The sequence below is a fragment of the Nannospalax galili genome, unplaced genomic scaffold (assembly GCF_000622305.1).
Source record: "Nannospalax galili isolate Female #2095 unplaced genomic scaffold, S.galili_v1.0 scaffold818, whole genome shotgun sequence".
Lineage (NCBI taxonomy): Eukaryota > Metazoa > Chordata > Mammalia > Rodentia > Spalacidae > Nannospalax > Nannospalax galili.
The window spans coordinates 390,951-406,827 of record NW_008341874.1 but is presented as its reverse complement, the minus strand read 5'-3'; the positions used below and the strand labels follow the sequence as shown (position 1 = coordinate 406,827).

The following is a 15,877-nucleotide window of genomic DNA, read 5'->3' as shown; positions in this document are numbered from 1 at the left end:
TTTGTGTGTGTGTGTCTTTTTGAAGCAGGGTCTTCTTGTAGACCCAGCTGTCCTGGAACTCAGTATGTAGACCAGGCTGGCCTTGAACTCACAGAGATCTGCCTGCCTCTGCCTCCCAAGTGCTGGGACTACAGGCATGTGCCACCACGCCCAGCACTAGTTATATAACTTTAAGTATTCATTCATTGATTCATTGATTCATTCGAGACAGGGTCTCTTGTAGCCCAGACCTGCAGAGAGAAAATGATCTTGAACTTCTGACCTGCTTCCACCTCCCAAGTGATGGGATTACAGGACTACACCACTGCATCTGATTTTATTATTATTATTATTATTATTATTATTTTGCTTTTAGTGACTTGACTTCTATTACCTCAGATTGCACAACTGATATATGGGGATTAGCAGATGCTGTTAACTAATATCTCAAGGAATTGTTGGGAGGATTAAATGAGTCAATGAATGCCAAGTGCTGAAAACAGCTCCTGACCCATACGGTACACATTGGGTTCCATTAATTCCCAGTGTGTGTAGGAATGAGACATCCCCTCCTGTGTAGGAATGGCCACCTCTATGACGAATTTCTCCTAGAGGGCTGGGATATATAGTGGTAAAGCACTTGTCTAGCAGTCACAGGTCCTGGGCTTGATTCCCAGCACACTGCCCTGAATCTCTGCTGGCACAGCAGTGCTGATTGATGGGAACAATGCTTGTTGCTGTTGGACAGCACACCCTGAGTGCTGGTTACTGCCGAAGTATTTATATGCAGCTATGGATTTTCTCATTTAATCTCTCTCTCTCTCTCTCTCTCTCTCTCTCTCTCTCTCTCTCGTATAAGGAATTAAACACAGGGCCTCATAGATGTTAGGCAAGCACTCTACCTCTGACCTACACCTCTAGCTCACATATAATCAATTGCTCTTTCTTTTTTAATTAAAAAAAATTTATTGAGACAATCTCATGTAGCCCAGGCTGGTCTCAAACTCACTCAAGGATGTCCTTGAACTTCTGATCCTCTTGCCTCTACCTCTTGAATGATGGGATTGGAGGCATAGGCTGTCACAGTTTTCTTTTTTTAATCTTTTATTATTTTAATTTTATGTGTATAAGTGTGTTGCCTGCATGTATGTGAGTGCACCCGTGTCTGCAATGCCATGGAGGTCAGACAAGGGCTTTGAATTCCCCTGGAACTGGAGTTAAGGACAGTTCGTAGCTGCATATGGGTGCTGGGAATTGAACCCAGGTCCTCTGCAAGAGCAGTCAGTGCTCTTAACCTCTGAGCCATCTCTCCAGGCCCCATGGTCAGCTTTATGTGGTGCTGGGATGGAAAGGGATCTGTGCATGCTAGGCAAGCACTCTACAAACTGAGGTGCATCCCCAGGCCGCATAGTTAATCTTTTAAAATATTATTTATTTTTAAATATTTTATTTATGTGTATGAGTGTATTGCCTGCATGTATGTGAGTGCACCTGTGTCATGCAGTGCCACGGAGGTCAGAAGAAGGCTTCAGATTCCCCTGGAGCTGGAGTTGGGTCCTCTACAAGAGCAGTCAGTGCTCTTAACCACTGAACCATCTCTCTAGCCCCTTATTTATTTATCTATCTATCTATCTATCTATCTATCTATCTATCTATCTATCTATTTATTTATTTATTTATTTATTTATGTGCATGTATATAATTTATGTATGTGCAAGTGTACCTGTGTCGTGCAATGCCTATGGAGGCCAGAAGAGGGTGTTGGATCCCCTGGAAGCAGAGTTACAGATAGTTGTTAGCTGTCAAGTAGGTGCTAGGAACTGAACCCAGGTCCTCTACAAGAGCAGTCAGTGTGCTTAACTACTGAGCCATCTCTCCAGCCTTCCTCTTCCCAGTTAATCTTAACAGGAGCCTATGATGTAGGTATAGGCTTAGACATAAGGAGAGGCATCCCCAGGCCCCATATTTAATCTTTTCATAGGACATAAGGAAGCCGTGGCCAAAGAGGAGAAACAAGAGAATTTGCACTAGATCACACAAGTAGGGTGCGTGATCTACTATCATCAGGATCTGAGACCAAGTCATTTTTTCCAGTGAAACGCCATTGACAAGAACTGATAGAGGTCCAGTGGGGGGATTGGGAGGGGGGTTCTAAATTTGATTAAGAACTGTTGTATGAAATTACAAAAGCTCAACAAAAAACTTTAAAAAGAAAAAGAACTGATGACCAAACAGAAAAAAACAAAACTCAAACCTCAAACAAGCAAAAAACCCCTGATGACTGCTTGGGGACTAGTTCGCCAATTTGAATTTTAAAAATATTGCATTGAAATGCAATTTATCACCACCCCCCGACAAAGTGAATCAAACTCAAGGCTTTGTGCATGCTAAGTACTCTGCCATGGAATTAAATCCCTAGGCTTGGAGACAGGGTCTTGCTATGTGTATCCAATCTGGTCTTGAACTCATGATTGAGCCTCTTGTCTTAGCCTGCTAAATGCTGGGACTGTGGGAAGACGCTACCACACTCTGAAGAACATGATGTATCTTTTTTTTTTTTTTTCTTCGGTCTTTTTGAGACAGGGTCTCCCTGTAGCCCCAGCTGGCCTGGAACTCACAGAGATCTGCCTGCCTCTGCCTGAGTGCTGGGATTAAAGGTGTGCGCAACCACTCCCGGCCACATGATGTATCTTAATTACTGATACTGATAGTGGACATCATCTTGGGAATTTGCCCTGCACAACTGTTGTCTCTGATTTTCTGAAGTGGGGCTGTTTAATGCTCACTACACAAAGGGAATAACTGAGGCCCATCAACAAGGGGTTGAAGGCATCACCAAGACAATGTCTCCTTGCTCCTAGACTGGGTACTGTCCCCTGTGTCTCACCTCCATGTGTCTTAGAGCAGGAGAGCTGAGCAAAGACCTTTATAAAAGTAGAACCAGATGAGAAAAGCTGGCCAGTAGAAGAGGTGCACCTTCCCAGCTGCAGGGGTCTGCCCAAGCTTATGAAGAGGGTGCTGTGATGTTGGGCATACATTAAAAAAGTATTTTACTTATTGTTTTATTTTATGTGTATGCGTGTATTGCCTGCATGTAAGTAAGTGCACCTGTGTTGTGCAATGCCCTCAGAGGACAGAAGAGGCCGTCAGATCCCCTGGAACTGGAGTTACAGACAGTTGTTAGCTGCCATATGGGTGCTGGGATTGGAACCTGGGTCTTCTGCAAGAACAGCCAGTGTTCTTAACCACTGAAGCATCTCTCCAGCCCCTGGGGATAAATTTTAAAGGGTTTCCCCAAACAGTAATAAAGAACTAATATTTTAATATGAAAAAATGAAATTAATGCAAAAAAATTCATGATGAATAAAATGTCGAAGACAGGATCCAGCCCTACACTTGCGTAATCCTGCCTCATTAGCTCCACCCTAAACCTGGCCCTGGTTCCTGTGAAACTTTATTTACCCAAAGTGACAGCTAGCCTGTTGCAGGTTTTTTTGTTTGGTTTTGGTAGCCCAGCCTGAGACGTCTCTGCCTTATCCTCCCAAGTGTTGGGATTACAGGCATGTGTCTGCAAGCCTGGTTTGTTTTTTGATTTAAAAAATGTTACAAGCTGGATGTGGTGACACACACCTGTAACCCAGCACTCACTCCAGAGGTGGAGATAGGAGGAACTGGAGTTCAAGGCCCGCCTCATTTACACTGCAAGTTCAAGGCCAGCCCGAACTACAAGAGACCCTGTCTCAAAAACTAAACAAAAAACCAAAACAACAACAGCAAAAGTTGCAATATTATCTCTCTGTGTTAGTGATGTTCTCTTCTGACCCCCCTTTTTTTTCCTTTTCTTGGTGGTGCTAGGGATACCCAGGACCATGTGTATGCTAAGCATGTGTTCTGCTGCCGGGTCACATTCTCTACCCTGTGACCCCTCTTTAAATTTTGCTCCAAGGTGAGTGCCTCACTTGGTTCACCCAGTCTTGGCATTGTCGCCCCCAGCTCTGGAACTGAAGCTCAGTGCTATCCCAACCTCGATGTGTGATCATTTAGCAATCTCCTAACCTTTCGTCCTCTTCCTGCCCCTCACCTCCGGGGTGATGAGTATGGGGTCTCAAAGCAGCCACACAGTTAAAGACCTCTGCTCTTCTTTCTGGCTCTCTGTCCTGATCTACTTTTCATGGTGTCCCCTTTCCTTCTGGAACCCCAGCCCCAGCTCCTTCCTGGTTCCTAGTTTGCTCACTTGTGTGATGGAAGAGTTGGACCAGCCTAGTGTCTGGGAAGATTGTGCAAGGTTCTGAATCCAGCATCTCTAGACGCTGCACAGAGAGGACCCAAGTCCCTGAGGTGAAGGTGAAGGTTCATTTGAGTTCCTTTACTCAGAGCTTTAGAGACTTGACTCAGGGTGGGAACATGGTGACCTCTGCCTATCACAAACTCCTCTTGGGGGCTAGCTATGACCTCCATGAATTAAGCCAATGCTTGTAGTACAGGACACCTGAGAGACAAAGTGATCCTTGAAGGTGAGGAGGTTGGCATCCCTTGCCTTGATGGCTAGAAATCCCTTCCAGCTATTGTTTTAATGGTCATATTGATAGCTACCATAGGTAGCATCTCTGACATGTCAAGCACTTGATATGTGTTTTTCCCCTTCATTGGCAGAGCACTCCAGTGAGGAGTTTTTCTTATCTTTAGAGTACGGATGAGAACACTGAGGCTTGGTAGGCTAAGTGCCTTTCTGATGGTCCCACAAGACAGTGGCATTGAGGTCCTGATTCTGACTTGCTAGCTCCGAGGCTTATGTTCTTTCTGCTGGGCCACCTGCTCTGTGCTCCACCACTGAGGTTTGCTTCCAACTGGGCAAACTTCGGGAGAAGAGGGAGGGCCAGGGGTTCTAGGAAACTGGAGTCAGATTCTCACTGCTCTCTGGACCTTCTACCCCACTTTGTGATGCAGCACCCAAAACAGCTGGTCATGACTACTTTCCCTTCATAATCAGAGCAGGGGTTTTCACTCCCCAAACCCTTTCCTGGGCAGTGAAAGAGCTCAGAAGTTTCCTGAAGACCTACTCTAGTCCTTGCTGTGCAACTTTGGACACATCTTAATTCTTCCTCTGCCCACCCTGCCCCAGCACTGGGGATTGAACCAGGTCCTTGAGCATGCTAAGAACACACTACCATTGAGCAACGCTTCCTGCCTTATTTTTACTTTCATTTTGAGACAGGGTCTCACTACATGTCATGGCTGGCCTTGAACTTACTCTGTAGCTCAGGCAGGTTTTGAACTTATGATCCTCCAGCCTCAGCTTCCCATGTAGCTGGAATTATATCACTTTTTTTTATTTCCCGAGACAGTCTTAATTTATAGCCCAGGTTGACCTTGAACTCACTGTCTAGCCTAGGTTGTCCTCAAACTTATAGTGATCCTTTTGCCACCTCAGTCTCCCAAGTGTTGAAATTATACACAAGTGGTACTATCCTTAATTCTTTTCTTTTTCTGTACTGGGTGTTGAACCCAGAGCCTTGTATGTGCCAGGCCCTGTGCTATGTCTCTAGCCACCATCCTTAATTTTTTTTTTTTTTTGGTCTTTTTGAGACAGGGTCTCCCTGTAGCCGCAGCTGGCCTGGATTCGCTACAAAGACCAGGCTGACCTCAAACTCACAGAGATCCACCTGCCTCTGCCTCCTAAGTGCTGATTAAAGGTGTGCGCCACCATGCCCTGTCCTTAATTTTTTTTTAAGACAATGTCTCATGTAATCCAGGCTCCCTAGGTAGCTGAAAATGACCTTGAACTTCTGATCCTCCCACCTCTACTTCTGAGTCCTGGGATTACATGTGTGTGCCGCCACACTCAATTTATATGGTGCTAGGGATTGAACCTAGGGCCTCTTGCTTAAGTGAGCACTCTACCAATTGAACTACATTCTCATCTGATTTTGTTTTTTGTTTTATTTATTTTTAGTTTTTTAAATTATTTTTATTTTTTATATGTATGAGTATATTGCCTGTATGTAGGTAAGTGCACCCATGTTGTGCAATGCCCTCAGAGGACAGAAGAGGCTGTTGGATCCCGTGGAACTGGAGTTACGGACAGGTCTTTTGAAAAAACAACCAGTGTTCTTAACTGCTGAGCCACCTCTCCAGCCCCTTATTTTATTTATTTTGTTTTGGAGTTCAAGGTCTCACTATTTAGCCCAGGCCTGAACACACAGTAATCCTCTTTCCTCAGCCTTCTGAGTGCTGAGATTACAGCAATGCCTGGTCTTAACGTGTGTGTGCTGTGTGTGTGTGTGTGTGTGTGTGTGTGTGTGTGTGTGCAGGCTTTCATGTATGTATGCAGGTATATAAGTGCTGTGGTGCACATAGGGAAGTCAGAGAACAACCTTGGATGTCAGTCCTAGCCTTCTACCTTGTTTGCAGGGTCTCTTGGCTGTTTTTCCACTGCCTATTGCCAAGCTAGCTGGCCTGTGAGCTTTCAGGGAGTCTCCCGTCTCTGCCACTCATCTCCCTGTAGGAGTGTTGAGATGAATGATGCTTATTTTTATGTGGGTACTGGGGATTTGAACTCAGATCCTTATGCTTGCATGATAAGCACTTTTACCCACCAGGCCGTTTCCTTAGCCCATGGTTTTAACTTAAAAAAAGATTTTTTTTATTATTTTTATTTACATTTGTGTAAATCTGTTTGAGTGAATACCTCATGTGTGCAGGTACTCACAGAGGCCAGAGAAGGGTGTTGGATCTCCTACAGCTGGACTTGCAGGTGGTTATGAGCTCCCTGATATGGGGACTGGTGTGTGCTGGGAACCGAACTCCAATCCTCTCCAAGAACAGTATATACACTTAACTGCTGAGCTGTCTCTCCAGCCCTAGCTTTAACTCTTGCTTAGGGACAGTTCACTACTTGTTTGAGGCTATTGGAGGATGGTGGCCATGAAGGAACTTGGTTTCCTGTGATTATGACTGGTTTCCCCAGGGAAAGATGGGGTGCTGAGGTTTAGTGGTGATTCTAGAAGTTTTATGAAGTAGGTGTTCAGAGTTAGTTACCTGGCTGAAAGGAGAACTTGATGCTGCAATCCCAGAGTAAGTCCTGTGAAAGCATGCATGAGGGTGTGGAAGAACTGGACAATTGTGGTGGCAGGGGTTCAAGGGGACACTCCTTAAGGCAATCTTTGGTTTCAAACCCTTGCCTCACTGTATGACACTGGGCAAGTCACCACCCTGACCTAAGTGCCTTTTTGTAGGATGGGGATGGACTACCTACTGTGAATGTTTGTGTATGAGGCTGTGTACGTTGCTGGGTGACACTAGGGAATGGTGGGGGTGGGACCATAGCTTTGTGGGAATGGGTTGGGACAAACCTTGGAGGCTTTCATGGTTTGGGTATAGGAAGGTGTTAAGAAAGGGAGAAGGTGCTTTTCTGTCCAGGACTGGGCCTCCTGATGAAGACTGTTTGGGAACCTTTAATAATATTACTAATATTATCATAGCAACTGATATTTACTGACTGCTTGAATATACCAGACATGGCTCTGTGCGTTATATGCATAATTTAATTTACTTGTTATAACTCCTTGTGAATAGATCCTATTATCTCTGATTTGCAAAAAGCGGTAACCTTATAGCTCTTTGGCGATGCAACTAGGATTTAGGCCCCCATTGGTCTAAGACCAATCTCTGGGACCTCCTACTTTATATTGTTTTTGAGGGGGTGTGCAGGGGAGTCTCAACATCCTTTTTATCTATCTCCATTAGCCTCAAACTCTACTTTGACTCCGTCAACAGTGAGGAATCTGTCCTCTTTTTAGAATCTGGCCTGTGTATGTGTCTGCCATTTATCTGTGTGATGAATGATGACAGTGTGAGGGAAGGGAGAGGTCTAGCTATATTTCTGAGTAAGAGGCAAGGTGGGGGCTCTGCCTGCTTCATTTAGTGGTTTATGTTAGGGCTTGGTACATAGTAATTGCTAAACAAATATTTGTGGAACAAATAAACGAGTGTATACATGGGAGGTTCTCCTTGAGGACTTCAAGCCCTGGTAGATGAGGATGAACTGGTGGGCATTGAGACCAGCTCCAGAGCAGGGTCTATGGTCCCTCTGCTTCTATGTGCCTTCATCTACCATGCCTCTGTTCTCATGGGTGAGGCTGTATCTGGCATGAGAGCACAGGAGAAAAACAGTCAAGAGCATCCTCATCTGTACTATGGATCAAGGAAATCTTGCCTTACCTGGGCACAGGGAAGCTAAGTGAGGTCCAGGACAGGCATGAATGTGGAATGGTACCTCTGTGGGTATGTGTGAGTTTGTGTGAATGTGTGTGTGTATGTGGGTGTGACTCAGCCTGGGCTCAAAGAGTTAAGGAATGAGGTCAGAGTCTCTAGCACAAGAGGCAGGCCAGACTGTTGACCACCAGTGCCCTGGACCAATCCCTAGGGACTGGGGATCTGGCTGGTGAGAGGAAGGGTGAAGGGAAAGAGCTACTGGGGGAGGCAAGAGGAGAGACAGGACAATTAGGGAGAGGAGCGCTTGGCCTCTAGAGAGTAGGGGAGAAGGATTCCTGAGCATTAGACTTCCCTGAACCTGGTCAAGGAGTGTGGAGGGAGGCAGAGAACGACAGCATGCTGGGGAAGATTTAAGAAGGAGGTGTAGAGCCATCTTGTTATTCTGGGGCTGGAAGCTGTCAGAAAACCTGGTGGGGACAGAGGCAACACGAGGGAGAAGGTGTTCTGCAGAGGGGGCTGTAGGACTGGACACCTGGAGCCTCATATGTGCAGTAAGGGGCAGTCCTGGCCTATGCTTTTGACCACTCCCCTCTGCAGGGGTCATAGGCCAGAAACCAGCCTTCCCTGGGTGGTTCTCTCCCCTGGGTTAACTTTCCTCAGAAGGCGGCTCTTGATCTACCCCTGACACTTGGCCTTGGAAACAAGAGACTAAATAAATAGAGTTAATCTCATTTTTAGGCTTAATCCACCATTGGAAATGCCAGCTAGCCCAATGGAGGGCAGTGGCAATCAGTTAAATGCTTTGTAAATAGACTGCTGACTTGGAGGATGAACACTGGTCCCAGAACCACTGCCAAATTTGCTCACTGGGGTTGGATGGACCTTAACTAGTTGACCATCTTTAACCAGATCCTGAAGGGCCTGGCTATTTGCAGGCTGCACCCTAGACCTGCTCCTCCAGTGTGGCATCAGCGATGCTGGGCCCCCCGTCTTCCTCAGTGCATGCCCCCAGCTCCTCACTTCTTATACTCCCTCCCTTTTTCCTTTCTTCTCTCTCTCTCTCCCTCCCCCATCCTTTGAGGCATCACCATGGCATCACAGCAGAGCAGAAACCCAGCTCGATTCACCCACCTCTTCCCTGCTTGCCTGCCTGCGTGCTTGGAGCCCAAGCTCCTGCCTCACAAAGCTTGTGCACCCTCCCCTTCCCCATCCCGTCATCCTGTTCATGGAGGTGGAGGCACAGTGTTATACTGAGGATGAGGAGAGATGGGTCTCAGTCCCAGCTGGACCCCTAAATCTCCATATGTGGCCATGAGCATGCCCATTCCCATTTCTCAGCCTTGGTCTCTCTGTCAATACAATGGGAAGGCTCTGCCTAGATCCTTCTTGACACTTTGGACTTTGTATTGCACTTCAAGATCCAGTTCTCAGATCCACAGCCACTAGCCTTAGCAGGGAAGTGAAAAATTACACCTTCCAATTCCACCATCTCCCCTACCCTATTTCAGCAGGCTTGCCTAGTGGCTGAGGTCAGGGGGTAGACAGCTCTCCTCTGATAGTTCACTGAGCAGTTGAATACAGCTCCTCTGTAACAGAGTCTGCTTGAGTCCTTCTAGCCAGTGGGGCAAGGGGACACTGGACCAAACTGGGTGGAAATGCAGACATGCTCTGTGGGAAGAGGTGAACCCCTTTTTGTTGGAACTCAGAACCCCTAAGTTTATAGGTCTTTATAACCTAATTGTCCCCTTTTCAGTTGCCAGCCTGGCTCCAACTCATCCTTGCCAGAGTCTGGGGGCACCGAGACAGGTACCTGCCACAGGTACACATAAATATCCATTAGTTTCCTGAGCCCATGGCTGTGATCTGCCCTGTGCAAACCAGAGATACTGAACACACAGGGTCCCTATGCACATCAGGGCCACACTTTCTGACTGGTGTGGCTTTCCCCAGGAGCACTGGAGCTTTTCCTGATCTGCTGGCTTCTGACCCAACACCCACCTTGGCATCCAGCTTGTCCATCTGGCCAGCAGCCTGGTTCAATCCATCTAGGGGGGCTGAAGATGGATGGGGGAGGTGGGATTCAGGGTGCCCTGAAGGAGGAGAAAAGGAGGTTCTCGGACTGGTGTCCCCAAAGGTATATGTGTGGGGTCATCCTTTCATAGGATGCTGATGGCAAGGGCTGTTGCCTGCCCTTCCCATTTGTGCTGGGGGCTCTGCTTATTGCATGGCAGTCTAATCCCTTCTGGACTCTAGGTCAAGTTTTCCTAAGGGGGTCTTCATCTCTTCTACCAACTGAAGCCCAGAAAAACATCAGACGAATTCACTGAACACCAGAAGACAGGGTTTTTGGAGCAGCCAATGTCCAGTACTAGAGCCCTTTTGGCTTCTAGACCCCTCCCTGGCTGCCTCCTCTCTCCGGAGTCCACCCCCATTTCCTTGTCCCTGCCCTACCCCCGAAGACCCTGCTGCACCTGCACCCAGCTCAACGCAGCCCCTCCTAAACCTTCTCAAATGTACTCACCATGGGGTCGAAGAGCGGTCTGCAGGGTCCTCAGTTCCTCTGGTTCTCCGGGGGCCTGAGATGTCTCCTGGGACCCAAACACCTGGCTCCTGGGGGGAGCTGCGCCCTGTGCTGGCAGCGGGAGAGGCACAGCCAGTGATTGGCATGTCCCACCCCCTGGCACGCCAGCCTTGGTGGGGGGGCGAGGGAGGAAGGGAAAGAGAGGGAGGGAGGAAAGGAGGAAAGAAAAGGAGGGGGAGCAGGAGGGAAGCCTCAGGCAGCATCTGGGGTTGCACTAAGTCCTGGAGTATGCCCCCCTTGGCCACCAGGGCACCCACTTTGAGCCCCGAGACAGAGGAGGCAGGACATGAGGAAGGAGAGCCCAGGAAATGCTAAAAGTCCAGGAGAAGAGAGAAGGCGGATACAGAGAGACAAACACCCACACCCACTGCACACAGACTCAGCGGCACACACACACACACACACACACACACACACGCGCGCACACACACACACCCTTACAAAGGCACACTCTATTTCCCAGGCTCCTTCTCCACCCAATCTGAAAGCCCCTAACTCGTGTGCACCATGTCCCAACACACATGCCCGGTTATTCACATGCTTGCTTCCTTTACATACATGCCCTCCCCTCCCCCTGCACATGCCCACGCGCCCACCCACCCACCCACCCCACCACACACCCTGCCCTTCCTCCCTGCTGAGAGGGAGCTAGATTCCTTCTGTTTGGAAATGACACATTGGGCCTCACGTGAGAGGCTCCAACTTGGAACAGACCCAGAGGGCTGGCGCACCCGCCCTAGGGCTGAGCTACGACGTGCCCGTGTGCTGGGCAGTGCGCTCTAGAGTCTGTAGAGCGGAGGTCCGAGGGTACCTGAGTATCTGGTTTGTGGGGAGGCGTGGGGGGCCGTGTGCTAGCTCCATATGCTGTGGAGTGAGTGTCGGGCATGTGTGCGTCCCTGTGTACTCATGTCACCAGGCAGCCTGCGTAAATTCAGGTGTGACCCTGCGGGTCTGGAGTCAGGACCCGCTTGCGTGTGTCTGTTCTCAGTGTGTGTCTGGTGTGCCCAACTGTGGAATTTGCTAATTTTGACAAGCGAGGCAGCCTCTACCTCCCTGCCTGCTCCACCCCCAGCTTCCCCTTGGAAGACAGACAGACAGACAGACAGCTCTCCTCCCAGCTTGTCAAACTCTGTCTCCCCTGACTCCTACTCAGGGCTCACAGGTGTGTACCTGGGGAGCCCGAGTAAGAGTCTCCCTATCTCCCTCAGCCCTAATATTCGGGCCGCAGACCTTCCCCTAGGCTGGTTTAGATTTCTGTGTTGAGTTTCCCCAGAGATAGAGACCCTGGGGGGCCCTTTGCCATAGAGACCTGGGTCTAGCAACGCCCTAGAGACCTCCTGGGGAGCTGACCGTAGAGAAGTGGGAAACGTGTTCTTTGCCCCATGGGCTGCGGTGAAGCCCTGGGAGGGAAGGACTGCCGTGATATCCCCATTATGTAGGTGAGAATGTGATGAATTCGTGGTGAGCTACTGTTTGGACTCGGTCCTGGGGGCTCTGGAGTCTGGGGCTTGGCCAGCAGCCACAGCACAGGTGGTAGGTACATGTGGGGACACCTATCCTCTTGAGAAGTCATGGTGCCAAGAGGCACCCAGTGCGCCTTCTTTTTGTATTTGGTCAGCTACTGCAGCTAGGAGAGGAATCCGAACAGTTTTTCCTACCCCCGTGACCCCCCCCCCCACGGCGGGGGGGGTCATTAAACCCTCAGGGGTTAGGTCAGAACTCAAACAGACCCTGCACCAGGCTGCCCCCTGCTGGGCTGTCCTTAGATTGATGGTTGCAGGTTGTGAGCGCAGTGGGGGTGCGTGTACTTGTGCGCATACACGTGGCTGAGCGTGGGGATGTCAGGCCTCCACACTCAACATCCATTTCCGAGTCTGAACAAACTCCCTCTTTACCCCTCCCCCCAATCTCCTTGGTGTCCCTTTTCTCCCACCGCCTCTGCACATGTCCCTTTAGAAATAAAAACACTTATTTTGTGGGCGGGAGGGGAGGGTGTCCAGCTTTCCCCTGCCTCCTTTTGAGTGCACCCCCCTGGCCTAGGCGGCTGTCTTGACTCTGCAGCCACAAGGCTGGAGACGGGAGGTGGGGTGGGGGTGGGGCTAGTGCCCAGTCCTCCGGTTATTGTATCACTCTGCTTCCCTGCCTAGCTTGGCTAGGTCCCTTACCAGATGGGGAAACTGAGGCACGAGGGAAGAAGGAAGGCAGCGCGCGGAGAAGCGCTCCCGCCTGGCTTGCTCACCACCCCCGCACCCGCGCCGGATTTAGCCGCAGGGAGGCTGGGAACATTGTCTTTATTTTAAGCCGCCGAGTGCAGCACGAACGCCACTGCTCCCGACAAAGGGCTTTGCTAAGCGGCTGCAGGCGGCGCACGTGGGGGTCCGGCCCCGCCCCCGGGTGACTCCCCCCCCTCCCGACTCTGCAGCCGCCCTGACCACTCTCCAGCTCTCCTGAGGCTATTCAGGTGCGGCTTGGGCCTGGGTGGGCTCTGGGTCTGCGCGCCTGCTGGCTGCTATTTTTGGTTACCGTTCGATGACTCTGTTCCATTACAAACTCTCACGGTGGAAAAAGAGAGCAGTTGTACTGGGTTCGAATCCAGCTTTACCTTGGTACAGTTGTGCAACCATGGACAAGTTAGAGCAGCTCTAGGTCTTTTTAATCTATGACGCGGGAACAGAAGTACCTCCCTTGATGGGGCTGTTTCATCAAATAGTGGCACATGCAGCTTCTGAAAGAGAAAGCCATTATTGCTATTTATAATAGGTATTATTGAGTGCTAACTCCTGTCAGCTCCTATCAGGAGCTGCGAAGTGCTTTGCATTCATTAACCCATTGCTTGCTATTACTCCCATTTTACAGATTGAATAAATTAACAAACTGTGCATCCCTAGGGCTGTGCAGAGGGTTCAATGTGCTTGAACAATCCTGGGGTTGGGAATGTGCTGGGAGCCTAGGACCTGCAGGTTGGGAAGGACTTGTGGGATAGCATTTGTCTTTAAGCTTTTAAAAATTGCATTGCTTATTGTATGTGCATGTACATGTTAGGGTGCTTATGTGGAGGTCAGCCAACAACTCTCTGGAATTGGTTCTCTCCTTCTACCCTATGGGTCCTGGGCACTGAATTCAGATCATAAGGTTTGACAGCAAGCACCTCCACTCGTTGAGCCATCTCACCTGTCCAGATAATATTTTTCAAAGACCTCCGTGGGGTGGGAGTGTTCGCGTTGAACTTTCGCATCCTCTCTTTATTTAAGTGCTCAGCCCCGGCTTCAGTCCCGATCAGAATCTCAAACTTAGCCTAACCTTCCACTGCAGAGGCTCCTTTCCTGGTCCTGGAGGATGGTGGTCTTGGAAAGAGTTCTACTCCTCCTGTCCTGCCAGGCCCAGGAAGCACAGGTGGTTGGTTCTCAGTGTCCTGGCAGAGGATGGCAGTTCAGCCAGCCAGAGTCTGAGAAAGCCCCTTCGCTCTTCCCTGCATTGTCTTAGGGCTTCAATCTTACCTCCCCACCTTCCCCTTCATCCCAACAGACTACTTCCCAGATTTATAGGGAAAAACTATCCTCCAGGGTGGAGTTTCTGATGGAGTTTGGCCCAGCAGTGAGGGGATAGCAGATGTAGCCATGACAAAATTATGGGTCAAGAAATGGAGGACTTAGTCTGGTTCCTAAGATGAGCCCTCATAGACACAATTCCACTCAACGAATGCTTTGCCTTCTGGGCTGGCTTGTGTCGGGTTCCTTAGAGCAAAGAATGGGGAAGCAATCCAGATCCTTCACTTCGAAGCCTGTGAGCTTGTCCAGTGTGTTTTCCCCAGCCTGGTGTGACTGAGGTAGAGCAGAGCGCTCCCTGGCCCTTAGTGAGGTGGCACTGGGATTCTGACTTGGGATGTGAATGCTGGAAACAGAGATAAGCTCAGACCGAGCCTCAGAACTGTGTTCCCATGAGAGGTCCCTAAACACCCTCTATTCCTGTCTGTGAGGACAGTACTCAGAGCCCTGGTCATTTGTTCCTGCCTTGGAGTTGGACGTGTCCTGGAAGCATGGTCTAGATCCAGGAAAGCGCCACTTGCTCACGTTAAGGAAACTTCTGTTCCACTCTATCGCCAAAAGCAGTTTGGTCATTGGACACTGGGCCCCAAAGCTTCCACAGTATAGATGCATCCTGGCCCAGGTCTAGCTCCCAGGAGAAACTGCTGCATAGGTGTCCATGGAGCTTCCAGTGAAAATGTCAGTGGGAGTCCAGGCCTAATGCCCGGGTCTTCCAGATTTCTACCTTGATCTACCTTTATCAAGGTCCCTGCCCTGACTTTCCTTGTTTCCTTCCCTTCCTCGTATTTCCCTCCCCTCACCCCTTGGACATCCTGTTTTTGAGTTCCATCAAAGTGCAGAACCAGTTGTAGCCAGAAAGATCAGACAGGAAAGTTTAGGAAGCAGGGTATTTAATTTAGGCTGCAGCTTGGTCCCGTGGGCTCAAGGCTCAAGGTCTGGATCCCAAAGGGAGGAAACATACATCTTTTACACCTTCTGCATTGGGTTACAGTGGGAAGGAAACTTACACATTGATTGGCTAACGGCAAGTCTTAAAACTAGACAAATTTGTTATGAGATAGTTCTTAGAAAAAAAAAAGTTAAAAAAAATCCCTTGTCAAGAAGTTCCTGTGAAAGTCCCAACCGAGAAAAACAAAAAGAGCTTCTGTCCCGGGCTGAAATTGCAGTGTTCTGACCACAAAACCTGTCAGCAAACATCTAGCTGGTAAAGTGGTGGACATTTGATGGGAGAAAGAGAATATGGATTAAATCTTTACTTTCCTTGACTACTCCCTTAGCCTCTATAGCATGGGAATTCCAGGGCAACCTCACTGGCTCTCCTCACCCTCCTCACCCCTGCATGAGAATCTTGCCTCTGCAGACACACCAAGTGCATCTGGGGCTCCTGGCTGGAGTGGGGTGAGGTTGGAATGCTGTACCTGGTTGGACAATTTTAGTGGAGTACTGGCCACCCTCCGTGCCTCCCACTACATTGCCAAAGGTAAGGCCCAGCTCTGTGCCCAGATAGGCTGGGTGAGGGGCAGAGCTGTCCTGGGGAGTGTGTCCCATGCCACGTGCC

At 49.2% G+C, this 15,877-nt stretch overlaps 1 protein-coding gene across 4 annotated transcripts in view; it reads right to left on the bottom strand.

Annotated features, from left to right (window-relative positions):
* Positions 1 to 11,454, bottom strand: part of Chrm1 (cholinergic receptor muscarinic 1) — a 16,789-nt gene extending 5,335 nt beyond the window's left edge. Inside the window, exons 1-3 of one of the 4 annotated variants that reach the window (XM_008837486.1) lie at positions 11,395 to 11,454; positions 10,715 to 10,825; positions 10,192 to 10,283 (exon numbers count right to left, since the gene is read on the bottom strand). The gene's annotated coding sequence lies outside the window, so the exon portion shown is untranslated. Of the gene's footprint in view, positions 1 to 10,191; positions 10,284 to 10,714; positions 11,173 to 11,215; positions 11,232 to 11,394 lie in introns of those variants that run through there. The other 3 variants (XM_008837487.2, XM_008837485.3, XM_008837488.3) reach the window with 3 other exon arrangements.
* Between the last annotated feature and the right edge of the window lie 4,423 nt (positions 11,455 to 15,877).